The sequence below is a fragment of the Crocodylus porosus genome, unplaced genomic scaffold (assembly GCF_001723895.1).
Source record: "Crocodylus porosus isolate Cpor-Errol unplaced genomic scaffold, CroPor_comp1, whole genome shotgun sequence".
Lineage (NCBI taxonomy): Eukaryota > Metazoa > Chordata > Crocodylia > Crocodylidae > Crocodylus > Crocodylus porosus.
In genome coordinates this window covers 42,842,001-42,860,671 of record NW_017728951.1, presented here as the reverse complement: position 1 = coordinate 42,860,671, position 18,671 = coordinate 42,842,001, and positions in this window count along the sequence as shown.

Here is an 18,671-nt window from a genome sequence, read left to right as displayed (position 1 = left end):
ATATATATTGATAGTTTCTCTAATTTTGAAGGGAGATGGACAATAGCAACATTGCTCATTCAAAAGAAAAACCCCAACTGTATGGAACTTCTGATTTAAATTATGGAAGAAATCTCCATGAAAGCCTTTAGGAGAAGAGGCTGAGAACACAGGTGACTGATATAATTTACTATTTTTGTTCAACACAAGGGACATATTTTTTTAAAAACCTTTCATGCTTGGAAGTATAACACAATCTGAATAGGAACAATAAAGCTGATGAGCTATACAAATGGTGTTCTGGAGTCTGTGGGATGGTGGACATAAGAATGACTAAAGAGAAGGGTAATCTTTTTCCTCACTGTTAATCATGTATGTATAATGATGTATATACACAATAGTCTGGGCATTATTAGTAATAATGAATTAATATGAAATTCTACCACTGGATTCTGGACTTGCTGTCACAGGGAAACTGCCATATAAGGATGGGTGAAGCTAACTTTACGATGAGCTATTGCTTGTTGCCTCAAAACTTTTGCTTTTCAGGCAACATAAATTCTCTCTCTCTCTTTCTCCTAAATTCCCAGGAAAACTTCAGAAACTATTCAAAGGCCTCCTTAACCTGCCTTCCTGGTATGGGCCATGCAGTGGAGTAGCTTTTATAACCTATAACATCCTCTAGAGTCAACCCTTTGGGGAAGCTGGATGGAGAAACCACAACCAGGAATCTGTTTACACAGATGCCTTTTATTGCGATATGCTGCCTGATGTACATACTGTTTGGCTGCCTCTGTCTTTATGGGCAACATCTGTACTGTTATGGACAGTACAAATGGACTTCAAAGAAAACAGTCATGGGGCAGGAGAGGGGGCAGGAAAAGGGGGAAAGAAAGGCAGTGAAGCAGCTAGTACAAAGTCAATAGCACTTGCATAGGCAATATGGGAAAGATCAGGTCCAACAGACCATCTGAGGCTGGTGCAAGTTAGAGAATCCCCTTCTGTTAACTTTGGGGACTAATATGAACCTTGTCCATCCCTAAAATCAGGGAACATGTGTATGGATTGGTGTTCTGATATACTATAGTACTTAATGCACAATGAGTGGAAGGAAAAAGGGTCTAAGGGTATTAGTAGTAGGCAACCATCAATCTTTTTGGACCATAGTATATGCATGAAAGGTCACTAGGACCTTCAATGAGTACGCCTAGGCAGCCCTCATCAGGGAGCTGGTTGCACAATGCCAGGTGACACAGTGAACTTTTCAAGAAGAAGAGGTTTGATCAGCAGGACCAGGCAGGGGGAAGCCCCCAGGTACAGGACAGAGATGACTGGGCAGGAGGCAGCTCCTGGGTCCAGAACACAACCCTTCCCAGCCCCTTGAAAATGTAGCCTGCATGCTGGGGCATTTAAAGCCGCTTTAAATAGCCTAGTGCATGGGCTGTACTACACACCTTTCAAGAAGCTCAGGGTGACTGTGTCCTGGACCCAGGGACTGTCCCTGCCCCTTAAATTCTGTTCCATGAAACCCAGCTGCATATGTGCCCTCTGAACAACCTGTGGCAGGATAGGGAACCCCAGATCTAGTAAAGGATCCTGTAGCAGGGCACTAAGGTGCTTGCTACTTGTAGAACAGAGATAAACACCCAGGTGCAGGTTGCTAGAACAACCAGTTAATGAGGGAATTGGCCACACCTGCACCTGGTCAGCTGGCCTGGAGGAGGCAGGGCCCTCGGCGCATATAAACCCCAGGGCTTGGACCAGAGAAATCAGTTCCCTGCTAGCAGTCAAGGGGGAAGGAGCTCTCTCAGAGCAAGTAGATGGGAGAGGCCTGACTGCAGGTACAGTCCCCCCCTAGATGGGTAAAGGATGGAGCACACATGGAGTGGCTGGAATAATGTTCTGGCGGGGTGGCTCGAGTTTATGTTATAGCCCAGAGGCTTGTGTTTTGGTTTACTGTTGGAGAGACTGGTGGTTTGGGAGAGGCTATTAGGGGATGGAAGAGGCCTCATAGGGGGTCTGCAGCAGCATGGGGACCCCAGCACCAGAGAAGACACAGCATTAAGGGTGTACTAACCCCAACTGCTAGAGGGGGTGCAGCATTTTTGGATGCACCAACCCCAGCATCAGAGAGGGCGCAGCATTGGGGGTGCACCGACCCCAAGTGTCCGTGAGGAGCAGTGCAAGACCAAAGAATGTCAGGTCCATCAGCAAGGCTTGGGGCATGGTAAAAGGATGGTTGGAGCCATGCATAGCCCATAAGGCTAGGGTGCATGGAAACACCCATTACAGAACGCCCCGTGTATAGCAGGAAACCATGTCCAGGAGGATGGAAAGGCAGCCTCCCTATTATTCATTTTCCATCAATGATGTGGCAAGTGAGAATTGACGGTGCCCTTTAGGAAAGCTTGGCACAGTAAGGGGGCTTTAGGGGAGATCACAGCGACCCCTAAGACACCAAGATGTTACAGCTCCCTACCTCAGCCCCCTTCTTCCCTTGACGTATGTTCAAAGGCTAGATTACATACAGGCATGGGGAACCCTAGATTAGGGAACAGCAATTTGACCTTAGGTGCATATCCTGGTATGTTCATACCACATGATCAAATTGAAGCACAATACAAACCAGCCACAAAAATGTTCCATTTTTAGTTCAGACATCTTTGTGGCTGGATTTGTCATTTTATTTTGCCATAAACTGCTTGTACCTATGACATGTTGCAATTAAGAGGTCAATTAACACCATAAATTCAGGGGGCTCATGTGTCAGTCTATGTTTGTTCCTGTTGAACATTCAATCCCCTCCCTACTTTTCCAATTGTACCATAACACAGGCGCAATAATCACTTGCAGGTTACATTAAATTATGTTCCAATCTTTCTGCATCCAGGCCACTAGACAGATTCTTTCAAGTTCACTTAGCCTATATCTGTGTTTGTCACCAAATGACTGGAGTTCACTGAAAGCAACACGAGGGCCAGAAAAATCACAGTAAAATAGCACATTTGTAAAGATTTCACTTCACAGTCATCCTGCACCTCCCCACCTCCCAGCACATACACCTTGTCTTCCCTCCGTTAAAAGCAAATGTGAAATGTAGAAAGTGTTCATAAAATATAGTTTGCAGCTGCTGATCATTTTTCTGCTATCAGACCATTTTACTTTGCTTGAGTTGATAGTTTATGCTGCTCCGGTCTCATTTCGCCCTAGCAATAAATGTAAGCTCAACAGGTTCAGTCACTGTTTCAGTAATTTTTCTCCCTCTATCACTATCTTGCATGAAATATGGTACATCAGTTAGGAATCAGCATAAATGGGTCATGAACAGAAATGGGGTAGCTCTAAATCATCCCGATTCTACATTTCATAGCATGGGACTCTTTTGCTGAGACCTCAGTTGGTAAGGATGCTGCTTGCTGGAGTGTGTCCATGGATTCTTCATCTGGAAGAGCTATTCTGTTAAATTAAACACTTGTGAACAGTGCACAGAATGTAGATGAAGGTCCATCTATTTTACTGTGATTTTTCTAAGCGAAGTGGTGCCTGAGCTGAGAACTAGCCAACTCTCTGCCACAATACCTGCCATAGAACAAAGCTCAAGAATACACACATACTTTAAGAGAAAGCAAAGCTGAAAAGAGAATTTAAAGGGAAAGGGAGGAACTAAAAGGAGTTGTCTGATAATTTCACCCCAACTTCAGTCAGAAAATGCATGAGGTAACCAGATGAAGCATTCACCCAAAGACACTTTAAGAAACTTGAATTAGTGCTTAGCGCCTGCACTGTTATTTCCCTCAGTTATGCAGGTTCAGTAAAAGTTTATCCTTTGTGAACCTTGAGCCTGATAACTGCAATCCACACTTCTTCAGACCTTAGTTTCAATCAAAATATTCCAAACTCATATCCTGGTAAAGATTTGTAAAAACCTGGCTACATCAGTTTTTATGTTTATGGTAAATTTTAAGTCATATTTATAATATTTCACATTTTGAACCAGTTTCCATCCAAGGGTCCCTAAGCACTTATAGAATCATAGAAAGTTAGGGTTAGAAGGGACCTCAGAAGGTCACCAGTCCAACACCCTGCTCAAAGCATCTCCAACTATCTCATCCCAGCAAAAGCTTTGTCTAGCCAGGTTTTGAAAACCTCCAAGGATGGAGCTTTCACCATCTCCCTGGGTAACCTATTCCAGTGTTTTACTACCCTCCTAGGGAGAAAATTCTTCCTAATATCTAACCTAAACTTCCCTTGCTGCAACTTGAAACCATTGTTCCTTGTTCTGTCATCTGCCACCACTGAGAACAGTCTAGCTCCATCCTGAAGGCTGTTATGAAATCCCCTCTTCTCTAGACTAAATAAGCCCAGTTCCCTCAGTCTTTCCTCATAAGTCATGCACCTCAGCCCCCTCACCATTTTTGTCACCCTCTGCTGGACACCCTCAAATTTGTTCACATTCTTTCTGTAGTGGGGAGCCCAAAAATGAACAGAGTACTCCAGATGTGACCACTCCAGTGCTGAATGGAGGGGAATAATCGCTTCCTTTCACCTATCGGCAACATATCTACTAATGCAGCACAGTATGCTGTTAGTCTTCTTGGCAACAGGGGCACACTGCAGACTCATAATCAGCTTATTGTCCACTATAACCCCCAGGTCCTTTTCTGCAGAGCTGCTGCCCAGTCAGTCATCCCCCAGGTTTTTCTGGTGCATGGGATTGTTTTATCCTAAGTGCAGGACTTTGCACTGGCCCTTGTTGAACCTCATGAGATTCCTTTTGACACAATCTCCAATTTGTCTAGGTCACGCCGAATCCTAGCCCTATCCTCCAGCATTTCTACTACTTCCTTGGTGTCATCTGCAGACTTGCCAAGTGTGCACTCTATCCCATCTTCCAGGTTGTTGATGAATATATTGAACAAAACCAACCCTTGGGGCTCTCCACTTGATACCAGCTGGCAGCTAGACATTGACCATTGATTCCTACTCTCTGAACCCAGTGCTCCAGCCAGTTTTCTATCCACCTTACAGCCCATTGGCTTGCCTGCGGTAACAAGAAGCCCCTTCTTGCCTGCACCTCCCATTTTGTGCATTTCTTTTACCTTCTAAGTATTGGCAGAGACATAACAATCTTTGCATGGCTGTGGCAAGGCTCAGAGCAAGTCAGAAAGCTGAAATGGCTTTCTGTATGAGAAACCTACAAGCTACATCTACATATCAATTAAGCTCAGTGTCACTAAAGAAAACAAAAGAACTAAAATATACACTTCAAAGCCTGTAAATATTAGGGCTGTGCAAAATTTCGACGTCCATTTCATTTTGACACTGTTTCAACTCATTTGAGGTCTAAACAGAAAAATCGAAATGAAACAAAGGCTGTTGAAATAGCCTTGAAACAAAATGAGGCTAGTCAAAACATTTTGTAAGTCAAAACAATTCAACCATAGCGCTGGGGATGGGAGGTCAGTCCAGTTGGACTGACCTCCCATCCCTGGTGCAAGATCCGGCAGGGGGTAGGGAGGCAGCCCAGCTAGGCTGCCTCATCCCCCATGCTAGATCCCGTGGGGAGTGGGAAGTCAGCCCAGCTGGGCTGCCTTACCATCCCCTGTGCTAGATCGCCCCCAGCACAGTATGGGCTGAGTTCCTTTCCCCAGCCCCATGGGGAAATGGTCAAAACAGCCTCAGTGTTTCAATGAAGTGAACCAGTGAGGCTGTTTCAGCTTGAAATTATATTCAATACAAAACACCGTTCTGTCCAGACCTCAAAACTGAAGTCAGAACAGAATAGTGCCATTTTGCACAGCCCTAGTAAATTTATCCTGGTGCTAGCCTAACTCACTTACGGTCCCCAGTAGCCTTTGATCCTCACTACCACACATTGCATTTTTATATAGTTCTCACAGTGCATTTTTATATTTCATCTTTCTTTGTTTACCATGGCATTTTGTATTTTATATTTTATATTTTTAAACCCTTAAGGAATCTACTCCCTGTAGAATGAAGTTACACCCTGGACCATTGTTAAAAACTGCATAGAAATTGTAACTGTAAAGTAATAAAGTCTGCTATAGGCTGGTCCCTTGAGTGAATGTGAGTATGTATGAGGATCAGTAGGTAATTAAATGACTATAGCCTTGCCAGAGGAACTTACCATTACAAAACTCTACTCAGCAAGCCATTTTAGGCTAATCAAGCCAAGGAACTGATTCCTGTGACGGACCACCCACCCTATTGACTATTACTGCAGCCCTTAACAATACCATATACTGATACCAGTGCTCTTACAATCACTACAGCAGTTACTATACACTATACTACATGGGTTTAAATTACATGGATTGAATCAGTGAATGCACATGCACGTACGTGTGCGTGCATGGGCTAAGGTGGCCAGTACCCCTCATAACTCAAAGTTTGCATTTATGATTTTATTGGTAACTTCACATCCCATCCAATAAACTAGAATTTATGATGATCTTTTTTAGCCAACGCTGCAAGAATGCTGCGGGAGACGGTATCAAAAACCTTGCTAAAATCAAGGTATTCCACATCCACCTGTCTCCCCACTTCCACAAAGCCATTCACCTCATCACAGAAGGCAATCAGGTTGGTCAGACATGACTTGCCCCTGGTGAATCCATGCTGACTGTTCATAATCACCTTTTTCTCCTGCAAGCACTTCAAGATGGATTCCTTGAGGATCTGCTCCATGATTTTTTCAGGGACTGAGGTGAGGCTGACTGGTCTGTAGTTCTAATGGGACTACTAGTCTGTAGTACTAATGGGATGCCAACAAGCCTTATTCCTTTTCTGTTTCTTGCTCTTAGCAATGCAACTCCATATATATCTGGTAAATAGAATCTCTTAATATTTCAGGATCTTAAAGCTGGGTCAAGTTTTGAAATTTACATTTTTCCAAACCATTTGGCCATCCCCTTTACAGAGTGTAATTAACTTCTACATGTTTAACACTGTCCTCAAATATTTTTAAAAAGTGTCAGGAATAATATTGACATTTTTAGGCATAAGATTCACATTTATTACCTACCTTTAAAGGACTTCCCAAATAATTTTTTACCCCAAGTCTAGTTCTAATACATGATAGGTAACCAGTGTTTGAATTAAATATTCCCCAATACTACTCAGCTATTTTTTTATATGAACTATTATGCACAGATTCATCCCTGCTTCTGAAAAGTCTCACTCAGTTGAATATAGACAGCTGGCCTGAATGAGTCTCTGAAATCATAATTATCTAGACTGATTAGGATATTGATTATATACCACCATTTTGGAGCTTTGAAAGGATGAATGGGAGGTTTTAAAAGATAAAGATAATTGACTAAAAGAAGACTGATCGCTGCACATTACTGCATCCCCTATACAAGAAAGGTCTCATTCTAATAAACACAAGGGATTTTATTCTGGGAACAGATTCTTTGTATAGTTGAGAAACGTCACTGGATTTTCAGCAAGGCTACCTAGGTAAGGGGACTTCAAAAGGAGTTTCCTTGAAAAGGAACCTACCAAAAATCTGTGAAAGGAACCCAGATAGATTCCCAAAACCCATACAAAATTTTAGATAATATTACTCATTTAAAATTATTTAGTTCAATAGTTAAGTGATCTGGTAGAATTTTCCAAGTGACAAGAGGTAATTTAAGATGAATAAACCCCAGTGAAAGTTAACGGTAGTGGGAGTGGAAGTCCATTCCAGTGATGGTCCTGGAATTTCTATGGAAGGACATGCTGGAAGAATACAGGGGAGTGAGTTCTGTTGAGTGACTTTACAACCCCTTATTTCTGTGCATGTCACGAGGCTTAGTTTACTAGTGTTTGTAGAACACTTCGGAGCATTTTAAATTAGAAAATACCAAAAACAAACGAACAACAACTAGTGTACTTCTGGGGTGAATTTTCAGATGAATAAACCATCCATGTCAAAAGACAGGAGACTTGCCAGACTTGCAGAAACATTCAAGAATGCCAGGCAGAGGTCAGAACACTCCCAAGTAGGGCCAGATCTGCAAACTGGTAAAAGCTCCACAACCTCCATGGAATATACTTCATTAGAGTGACTCCAGTTTACAGTAATTAAGGTTCTCTCTCAAAATGAATACCATGGGGTGGTAAACAAATTTAGTGACCTAAATTTGGCTCACTTTTACATAAGAAAACTTCTCTAACTTCAACAAAAACAAAACTATTTTGCCAGAGCTACCTAAGCAACAAAGAATCACACTCATAGGCTAAATGTCCTGTTGAACTTACAGCGACAAGCAAAGGACAACTGTATGCAAAATACAAGACACAAGTTTACTTTCAGGGACATCCTTAGGGGAAATGGTGAACTGGGCAAACTTGTATTTTGTCATGTCCCAAGTCAGTGGTACCACCACAGGCAGAAGCAGAGGCAAGGGGCATGGGGCACAGTCCACCAGGGAGGGTGCACCATAATGTGCCAGGCAGGCAGGAGGGCAGGCACTACTGCCACTGTGCAGGAGCAAGGCGAGCAGACTAGAGCAGCCACCACCCTGCCCAAATGTGCTAGGCCCAGCTCCTCCTGAGCAGTACTTGGAGGCAGGTAATGGCAAGAAAATGATATTTAGATGCTTGCTTTTGGGAACTGGCTTGTTTTAAAGTAGATATGCATTAGAACAATGGCCATGGGGAATTGCAAGCGTTATATGATTTCTAAAATCATGTGACAGTTTTCTTAAAGGCTCAAAGTGTCTGACACGGCAAGCAACAAGCAGACACACAGGCTGGGAAACTGAAGACATCTACCATACAGTTCCATAACATGAGATGAGGTGGCATTAGAGCACAGTGCCCAATTGCATAGCCTTTGGGATTTCCAGTTTTGGTAAACAATCAAATTAAGATGTGTGCATGTGATAAGTTTGTGAAACAAAGGAATATGCTGACAGGATGGAATGTGGATGGTATGATGATCACAGGGAAACCAATCAGCGATGTCCAGAGATGAGGAGTCATCAGAGGGGAGGAAGGATACAAAAGGAGGGATTTCAGAGCAGAAAAGTGTCCCCAAGAGGGGAACCTGTGGCAACCATGATCACCAGCCTCTCTCACCTACCCCACTGTGGTTTGGAGGGACAGGGGGGCTGGGCCTCAGCCTTTGACCTCCAACCTCCAGGCTGCTGACATCTGACATACAAAAGAGAACCCCAAATGAAGCTCACTGACTAGCCAGATGTACCTTGACTCTGTGAACCCTGGGACTGGTAGATATAGAACTGTTTGCATTATTCTTATCTGCTATTACTGTGTATCAATAAAATTCACCTGTTATCAAATGGAGAGGTCATAGTCGGTCTGAGGGTTTGGGTCTGCCTGGAACAAGGTATCTGGGTCATAAATCCAGTGACAACAGCAGGGGTCAGGCTGGGTTTGGCACTGCTTCTCCTGCCTGCCCCCTAGGGTGTGGCAGGGTGGGGGGGCAATGCTGCTCTGGGCATGCTTACACAAGAGTGTGAGTGTGAGAGTACAAGTGCAAGTGCGAGTGTGAGTGCAAGTGCAAGAGTGAGATGCACACATGCGCACACCCCAGGTGGTTGCCTATGTCACCCACCCATAAGGCTAGCCCCATTTATCTTACAGGGATAACTATCCATTTGAGATCCATCCATTGTATAAAAAAATCACAAATTTCTGCTGACCTGTGTGATCACTGACATGGTACTTCCTTTTAAACTTATTTTGAAGCTGATCTCAGTAGCTTATTTTCAAGGCTTTAAGCACCATATAAAGGAAATGTTATAAAATACAGGACAAGTCAGTCCTATCTAAGAAATGTGTTACTTAAGTATGTGCTTCAGCTCCATTGCTTCCACAGAATGTAACTAGCATGTAAGCACAAATCTTGAGTTTGAGCCTCCAGACTCTAAATAGTGAGAAGACTGGTAGGAAGCACTCCTTGTTCTATTTTTCTCTTGTTGCAAAGCAAATATTAGGGAAAAATCAGACTGGGGGGCAAGTGACTTTAGAAACAGGGTTGTTGACAACTCAACATTCTTCCATTTTGGGAGTTAGTGCAGCATATTTCAGCACAGTATTGCCTAGCACTGGATAGATATATTCTTATTGCCTCAAACTACTGTTCTGTAACAGCCAGAACCAGAGGAATTAATAACCAGTAAAATGTGCTTCTTGGAGGCATTTGGTATTTTGCCTAAACAGGTAATATTAGTTAATATAAAGCTTGTAAGTTTGTAAAGTGCAAATGTAACTTGCCTGTCATAGATTTAACCAATATGATAAAAGTGACTGTTCATGGAACTGACTGGGCCCTATAGGCAAAGCTGTAGCTGTAAGATTAGGAGACCTAACAGTTTTTTGCTCAGGGTTCAGCCCTGATGATAAAACTGGATCTAACTGCCTGGCACACCCAACACATTCCAAGAAAACATATCCCAAGAAAGTATATTCAAATGAAGCCTAAAAGGGGTTGGAACTTACGTGGAGCAATGTCAATTTCAGACCTTAAGGTGCTGAATCATAATTTGCTTATTGAATAAACCCTAGTCTGTGTAGTAACCTTTTATGATAATTTTAACACCTTTCAGTCCCATAGGGTAACAGCTATGCGGCAACATTATGAGTGGCTCTGAGGCCAACAGATTAACATAAGACTAGGTATAAAAAGCACATGCATCAGGTAACCAGCAGGAAGGAGGGAACAGAATGGTCATTTCTGTTCCACGCCTGGACCCCAGACTCCCAGTGTGAGTGAGGATCAGATCTTGATCAAGGGAACTTCCCCGGTAATCCCTCTGACAGCGTCGATCGGGGATGCCTGAGTTCGCTGGAATCACCTGGCACGTACCTGGCATTGAGGGACTATTGATAAGTTGCCAACCCATGTCTGTCCATCTGTTGGTTTGAACAGCCCAGTGGCTAATAACCTTGCAGTGCCCAGCTGCTCTGTGACAGAATTGATCTATCTGTTATTTACTATTAGCTCTTTAATACCTCATTATCTGCTTATTGCATTTATCTTTCTGTTAAGTGTTGTGTGTGTGTAAGCTATAATAAATTTGCCTTCACTTCACTCCCAACTTTGCCTCCTCGATCCAAAACCGAATCAAACAGCCCAGTTGGCCTGTGATAAAATTGATACACTCACAGTGCCCAGCTGGCTTGTAACACTGTTCCTATATTGTTTTCTATAGAATGGAGAATATGTAGTTTGTTCCTGTGAGATCCTATAGGCCCTGATCTCTTTCTGAAGCCAATGGGATTCTCTGCTCTTGTTAGAATGGGACCAACCTCTGGCATAAATCCCAAAGTTTGCATAGCAAAGAAATTAACCTAATAACTTCTCAGACCTTGCAGTGGCAAGGCACTGGTAGAACCCTCATCTCCCCCATGCATGTTGTACAGTGTTTTTTGGTTTGTTTGCACGAGTTGCTTTCCAGCTGTAGTATGACAGAAGGGTTGGAGTAGAAGGGTTGCTTAAAAATGTAACAGACTTGGCCCAAAAGGCTATTTCCATTCCTAAGTTCCTATGATGCATCTCTTTTTACTGCCAAACTGTGTCCTGAATAAAATGTCCAAGTCACAGAAGTAACTCATATCATATACAAAAGAAAATTTACAGCTTCTGAATAAAGCACTCTTCCCTCCCCACCCCTCTCTAACTAATTCTAACTTTTTCTGCTTTTTACTCAAATTACATGCCTGTGGGTGAAGTTTCAGCCAAATTTGACTCTTAAACATTTGACTCTATATAAAATATTTTACTCAAGAAGCTCAGATCCACCAAGGAATGTCAACATGACTACCTCCCACAAGAAATCATTATGATTTGGTTTAAAAAGTTATTGGAAGGATTCTTTCTTCAATTACATCTGTGCAACCCCGCAGACTTCAGAGGAACAATTTAGCCCCACATTTCCCACTTAGAATAAAGGATTATATCCAAGTCGGGCTGGCTTTTGAAACCAGACCACATGTTGATTGGATAAAGAAAATGTTGAAGCACCCTTTCAAAAAGTCTCATGCAGCTGAACTACTAAACATAAAAAGCCTGTTGTGTACAAGTTTGACCTTTTCATCAGCTAACATTCAAGAAGCTTTCCCTGAAATCCTCAGTAAACAACGAAAGACACAACATTCAGAAAAAAGTAACATAAACTAAATGAGGTATGTCACCCTAACAAGAGCAGACATCTTGTCATGCAACTGCAACAAAGAGCTGAAGTACATCCAGTTTAGCTTCTTGAAGAGCCAGTTCTGTTGTCAATACTGTATTTCTAGTGATGAAAAAGAATTCATAATGCATATTTAAAAATAGCATTCCCATTGCCCATGTTTCGAGTTAATATCTGCAGACTAAATTTACTCCAGTATTATAGCAATAATAAAACAGCATTTTAGCATAAAGTACCACCCGCTACTACCATTTGTTTTTATATTTTAATATTCATCCTTCCAGCAGTATAGTAGAACAAAATTAAATGGTTCCAGTTTTCTCATGTTTACAATATACTTGAAACTACTGGAGTGGTTTCTAGTTTTAAAACAAGCTACTAGTATGATTATTGAGGAATTCTGGTTTATTGTCATGTGCCTGGGAGAGGAGTGATAGATATGAAATGAAAATTACAGGCCAGTATGATCACAATCAGAATAGCAGTTTTTGGATTCTTTCATACATTTGAAGATTTAGCTCTCAAAGAAAGAGCATTTTGGTATCCAAGGCTCCAGCAGTACCTTCCAATAATGATATTCAAACCATATTCACCGAGACTCATTTGCGCAAAGTCTAATGCTAGCCAAAAAGGCTTGGATTTCCATCCCCCACCTTGGTTTTCTTTTATCTTTGCTTCTAAAATTGAAACCCCGTAGCTCCTTAGAAAAGAATATTTCTTTTAGACAGATAAAAGGAATTTTATGTTTGCCTGTCAGGGTTAGGGGATTAAAGACAAGTTAACATTAGGAAGGAACTCTGCACATGGAGCAGCCCACCAAGAAGTTAGTCTGCATTCAGACATTGATGTTAAGAAAACTAAGCTGACACATCACTGGGAAAAATCAAATATTGATGGCAATTGCTTCTCCTGGTTTAAAAAAAAAATCAGTGAAAAGAAATATATTAATCTGTTATTCTATAATGTTGAAGTCACCAACAACAAACACAGACACATAAGGCTCTACATAGTTAGCTAAAATCAACTGGGAAATGAATACACCATGAAGGCAGAAACATGGATATTTTCATTAAGACTATTGGAGACAAATATAAGGGTTTGACATATATGTTTCAAACCTTCCAGCAGTGTCTGTGTATATGGATAATGTGTCAGGGAAAAACACACTCATTTATCTCAAATGTGCTGCATTACATAACACTGATCACTGATTATTGAGGCAAGGCATGGTGAGGCATTCAGAAGCTCATGTTTCATGTTCCAGATTAGAACCTGCCTAAGACTTGGACTATAGATTAGATATGTCTACCCAAAAGTAAGAATTTATTATTCACAGTCTAAAGATGGAGATGTTGATGTTCCTGACCTTTTTTGGTACTATAAAATATGCTAAGCAACCAGATAGCTACAAACATCTACAGCCTGGTAGACTCAGGGCAGGAGGGGGGTCTCCATTTATTTCATATGCTCTGTGCAATATTCACGTTCACCTTGGATTTCAAAGACAACCGTGCAATATTCAACTTCACCTTGGGTCACTGTCTTACTGAGCTAGAAGCTTGCAGATCAGCTTACGTTGTTGTGGGAAAATCAATCTTACAAGAGGCAGAATCCAGGAATAGTGACTCAAACTTCTTTCTTCAGATAGACCTAGTTAAAATGGGACAGGTGGATGGAACTGAATTCCAGTCACATCTCCCATCTGGCTAGGTTCTCCAGAAATTCCTGAGATAAAGGCAGACACCTGTCATAAGTAGCCTATTTAGCCCTACAAAAGACAAGACAAGGCTGATACAATCTACTGCAGAAGGAAATCCTGGATAGTAAAGGGAATTTGGTTATGCCCAAGGCTTTAAAATTCTGATTCATAATTATACTTTACTATGGGTATGGAGCCATTGGATTAAGCCAAAGAAATTGAGGTAAAAATAGAATAGCTCAGTGCTGAATCAACATCCAGTCTGAACTCGGACTGTGAGAACATGGAGGAATAAATAAGGAAAGGAAGAGTCTATGCAAGCTCTACATGCTTAACAGGTTGAGGAACACTACAAACGCTTTTGACTCCTTCAAGATGGCATACAGCACTGTAATTTTTATGCAAAAGTGCCAATATACGTGCCTCAATCTAAGTAATTTGAACAGACATTTGAAGCCAGTGGAGAGAAAGAATAAACTACCTAACAAAGAATCCTGAGTAAAATCCATAGCCTCTTGCACCTCAAGTTTAAGAGGTTCGTTTCCTGGTTAGTTTGAAATGAAAATTACATCACTGGATTCTCTGGGTCCTCATGAACATGAGTTCATGCCACAGAGTTGGTCCTAAGAAAGGACTGTAAGTTGGAATAACAAAGGTGCTGGCAGTCAGCATTGTGGTACCTTGGCAAGAGCTAGTAGTAAGAAAACTGAAGCCATGGCTAATCTCCAACCAGCACTCATTTTCATGTGCCTGAACTCACCTAGTAATTGATTTTATCTCACTTATTTGTTTTTTTAAATAAATTTTTAAAAGTACCTCATTACATTTGAGACAAGGAGACTGCTTAAATGCCAGATTCTCAGTCCAGCAATAGAGAAATAAAAAGCACCTCCTTTATCACAAACATAAAAAATGGTCCAGTTACCTCTTGTGATACAGAAACAAGAACATACCACCTACGTTCTGGGTATGTACAGACAGTTAAAAAGCCAAAGACTGAATCAATTCAATCTTCACAGGTTAATCCAAGATGTTTAGACTGAACCAATAAGCAAGTGAACATACATTCACTTTTGATTCTGGAAATGCAGCCACATGCCTGCAGTAGCCCAGGTCACAAGCCAGAGAGTGCTAATTCAACCTAAATCAGTTAAGTTTGATACTACATCCATCCACGTTTATCTTAAACCAGCTTCAGTCATTTTGAAAGCTGTTTATGTGCACTGAAATTCTGTTGTGTTACAGATCTGAACTGGTTTCTGATCACTTAGACTGGTTTATGTGTAATTTATGTCCCTTAAAGTTAGAGGGATAAAAATCCTCAACCCAGTATTTCCCAAAGCACTGTGGGTATGAAGGATTAAAGAGGAGGTACAGAAATGTAGGCATGAGGACATACAGGCCTTTAACCACTCATCACAGCATTGAAGAGTAGGAAAAATTCAACGGATTTTATTTTCTTGAAGGATGTAGAAGAGATTTGTTTTTTTTCCCTGGGCAAATTGATCAAGAGTTTTTTTCACTCTATGATCAGGCAACATTAAGCTATGGTGACTGGTTTCAGTAAGCTGAAATTTTAGTAAAAATCACGTTATCCATGATGATGAGAGGCTGCTCTATGTGGTTTATGTTTGTGGGTTTAATCTTCAACTGCAGTACTGACTCTCCTTTTTATGTTTTATAGGGCTCAGCACATTGGAGCCTATTGGTGCTACAATAAAAACAATAATAACTACGTAATACTATGTTCCTCACATAGAGAGAAGCTATTGTCATTAGAGATGTCTGGGCAGAGAAAAGGGCAGAGAATATTACTGTGTTCTATAAAAGGGCAAGAGATATTGGGCTGCTTTCCTTGATATCAAAATCCTTCACGATTCCTCCACTTCTGACTTTCTTGTATAGTTTGCATGTTCTCAAGGAACAAACTAAACAGATGAAGATTGGATGGAAACGTTTCCCTCAGATTATATTTGGAAGCACTTAGGAAAAGCTGCCTGACAAATATGTTGATTAATTATTATTGTGGGATACTTTCCAAGGGCCCTGGGCTCCCCTGCATCTTTGTGAACAGCACCCATGGTTTCTTCCCCCTGCTTTCTGTGATACTTTTTGAACAGCCACTTCAAAAGACTGTTTTGTGGCTTACATGATAAACATAATTTTCTTCTGCCCTCAGGATACCGTCAATTGAGAAGAAGATGCACCAGTGTATTGCTGTCAGGGACACAGATGGTTGAAATCTACACATCTATTCCACTGAATAGTTTTAATGTAGGATAAAGTAACCTAGCCTGGAATGAACTAGATGTAAATGAGGAAACAATGAGTAATCCTGTTTGTCAGGATTCAAGAAGCACCTGGTATACAAGAACAATAATCTTAAGTCACTGGAAGCGCCTTCCTTCAGTGAATCCATCTGGGAAGAAAGTATACATCGAAATTGCCACTAACTATCAAAATGAGATACTGCCAGAATCTCAGGCAGCCTCTGATAGTAATGGGGAGAAGAGCTGAAATTGATGTGGGTGGTTTGCAAGGCTATGGAATTTACCAAAGCTTAACATTTGGCTTATGTGATTTATAGTGAAGAGGATAATAATGTGCTTAAAGGGAAAGGTGCAATGCAAGGCTCAGGTGAGAGCAAGGTCTTCAGCATCACTGAAGACTGAATGAACAAGCAAAAGTGCCTCTTGTTATATCAGGTGCCTTCCTAAAGAAGGGCAGTTTTAATCCCTTTCTTCTTCCTGTGTGACTGGATCTTTGTCCTTTTTATAGCATCATTAACCTCCTTAAATAGTTCCTGCACATGGCTTCCATACCTCTAGCATACAAATGAAACAGACAGAGATCTACAGAAGAGCCAGGAGAGAGATAACTAAGACAAAGAGGGAGCTCGGGGAAGAGAGGAAAGCAGGGCAAGCCAAATACCACAGATGCTGTATCCACCCCCAGCAATTGCACATGATTATTATTAAGCCCCAAAAAAGGGAAGGGATAGATACCAGTAGGAGAGCCAAATACTTCCAATATAAAATCCATCCTCAGCACTTGCAGCAACAGCACAGCAGGAGGAGGAACATAACACAAGGGTAAGCCCATTTCTATGAGTACAGAATCAATAAGGGCCCTCAAGAATGAAACACTCACACACACAAGATTCAAGAGTAGAGACAGGAAAGCCAGCACTGAGACTAAGCACTGCTGCCAGTGACACAGCAATCCCCACAGACATGTTAAACATGGAATGAATAGCTTAGGAGCCAGGAAGCATCACACTGGAATCCATTTTATAAATTTACAGAACCTCAGAAACATTAACAAAGAGAACCTTGAAGGGAAATAATAATAGCTTTGATTGCCATCCCTTAATTTAATTCAGTGCCTTCATGGCATAGAAAGAACAAAATAAAAAGGTACGGCTAGAATCATTTATACAGATTACTAACCTAGCAGGAAGCTAAATACCATCACTTGTGTGGGTTTGAACCTAACAGCAGCAGTGCCCACTTCTAATTATCCCTTAACGTTACATGTACCACAGAAACTCCATGTACTGATAACTTGCCATAGATGCAGTCCACTGGTCTACTCCACCTAAAGAAGTGAAGTGGTAAAGACAAATCCATCATGTAAAAGCATTAAAAATTGCAAACCACATGTAACAATGTTACAGAATAGAAAATGCAGAAACATTTATAATGAAAGCACAATCCAAAGATAAATGACGTACACTATAAAACAAGGTAGATAATGTTACGAAGAGAGGCATGCAAAGCTGTGAAACCTATTGTAAATGAGAGCCAGATCTGCAGCTGAGGTTATGCCAAATTACTGAGGCTGGGGCCCTAAGTGTTTCTACTTCCTCATAAATTTAGTACATCCAAAACATGTCCAGCTACCAGCATTCTGCTGACTCCTCCACTCAAGCCAATATAGAGTCAGCCTATTCAAGATGCAGAATGCAAAACACTGTGGCTACACTAATAGAGGGAAGGTGGTAGGTTGTAATTCTGCCTCTGTCCTGGATGATTAATAGTGCAACTTCCTAGTGCCTTGCAGGACAGAGAACCATTTATGGACCACACCTCTTGAGGCAGGATCCAGGATGTGGTTCCTGACTGCCATGTTTACTCCCTTTTAGAATGCAAGACAATGACACGTGTCAGAAAAAGGCTCACCACCTCTGGCCTTTTTTGGCAGACCACATTCTTACAGGTGTGTAACAGGGCAACGCCAGGCCTGGGGCAGTGCCAGCTGCTGCACTGTTAATAGTAATGGTGCTGTCTGCTACCAGTTGTAGTAGTGGCTATTCTTGCATCCCTCCCCTCCCCCCACACACACCCCAAAAAGGTGGGTCTCAGGACTGCTGCTTTAGCTCTCCTCCTTACTTTCTAACTGGAAGCCTCAGTGCCTTCCTTTTCCGGAGGAGGTCTGGTGAAGCTTGAATTCATAATATTCGATTGTGGATATCTATTTTCAGTGTGTTCACCGCCTGTTATGTTAAATCAGGGGTGTCTCAGACCAGCAGAGCACCCTATGACTAAAAGCTTGCCAGGAACTTTTTTCTAATTACTCAGTTGGTCTAATAAAAGATATCACATCTACTCAAAGAACCTTGTTTGCCGAAATCAGGGGTGTCATACGTATCTAGTCCTGTGGTGCAGTATGCAGTATATACAGCACATGTGGCCAGTCCTACATACACTGCATGTGGCTGATCCAGTGCTGCTTGTTGTATGCAGCCCTTGCTGGACCCAGTGGCAATGCGTAGGGGGTGCACAAGGGTGTATGTGCACCCCGTGACAGCCAGCGTTCCCAGC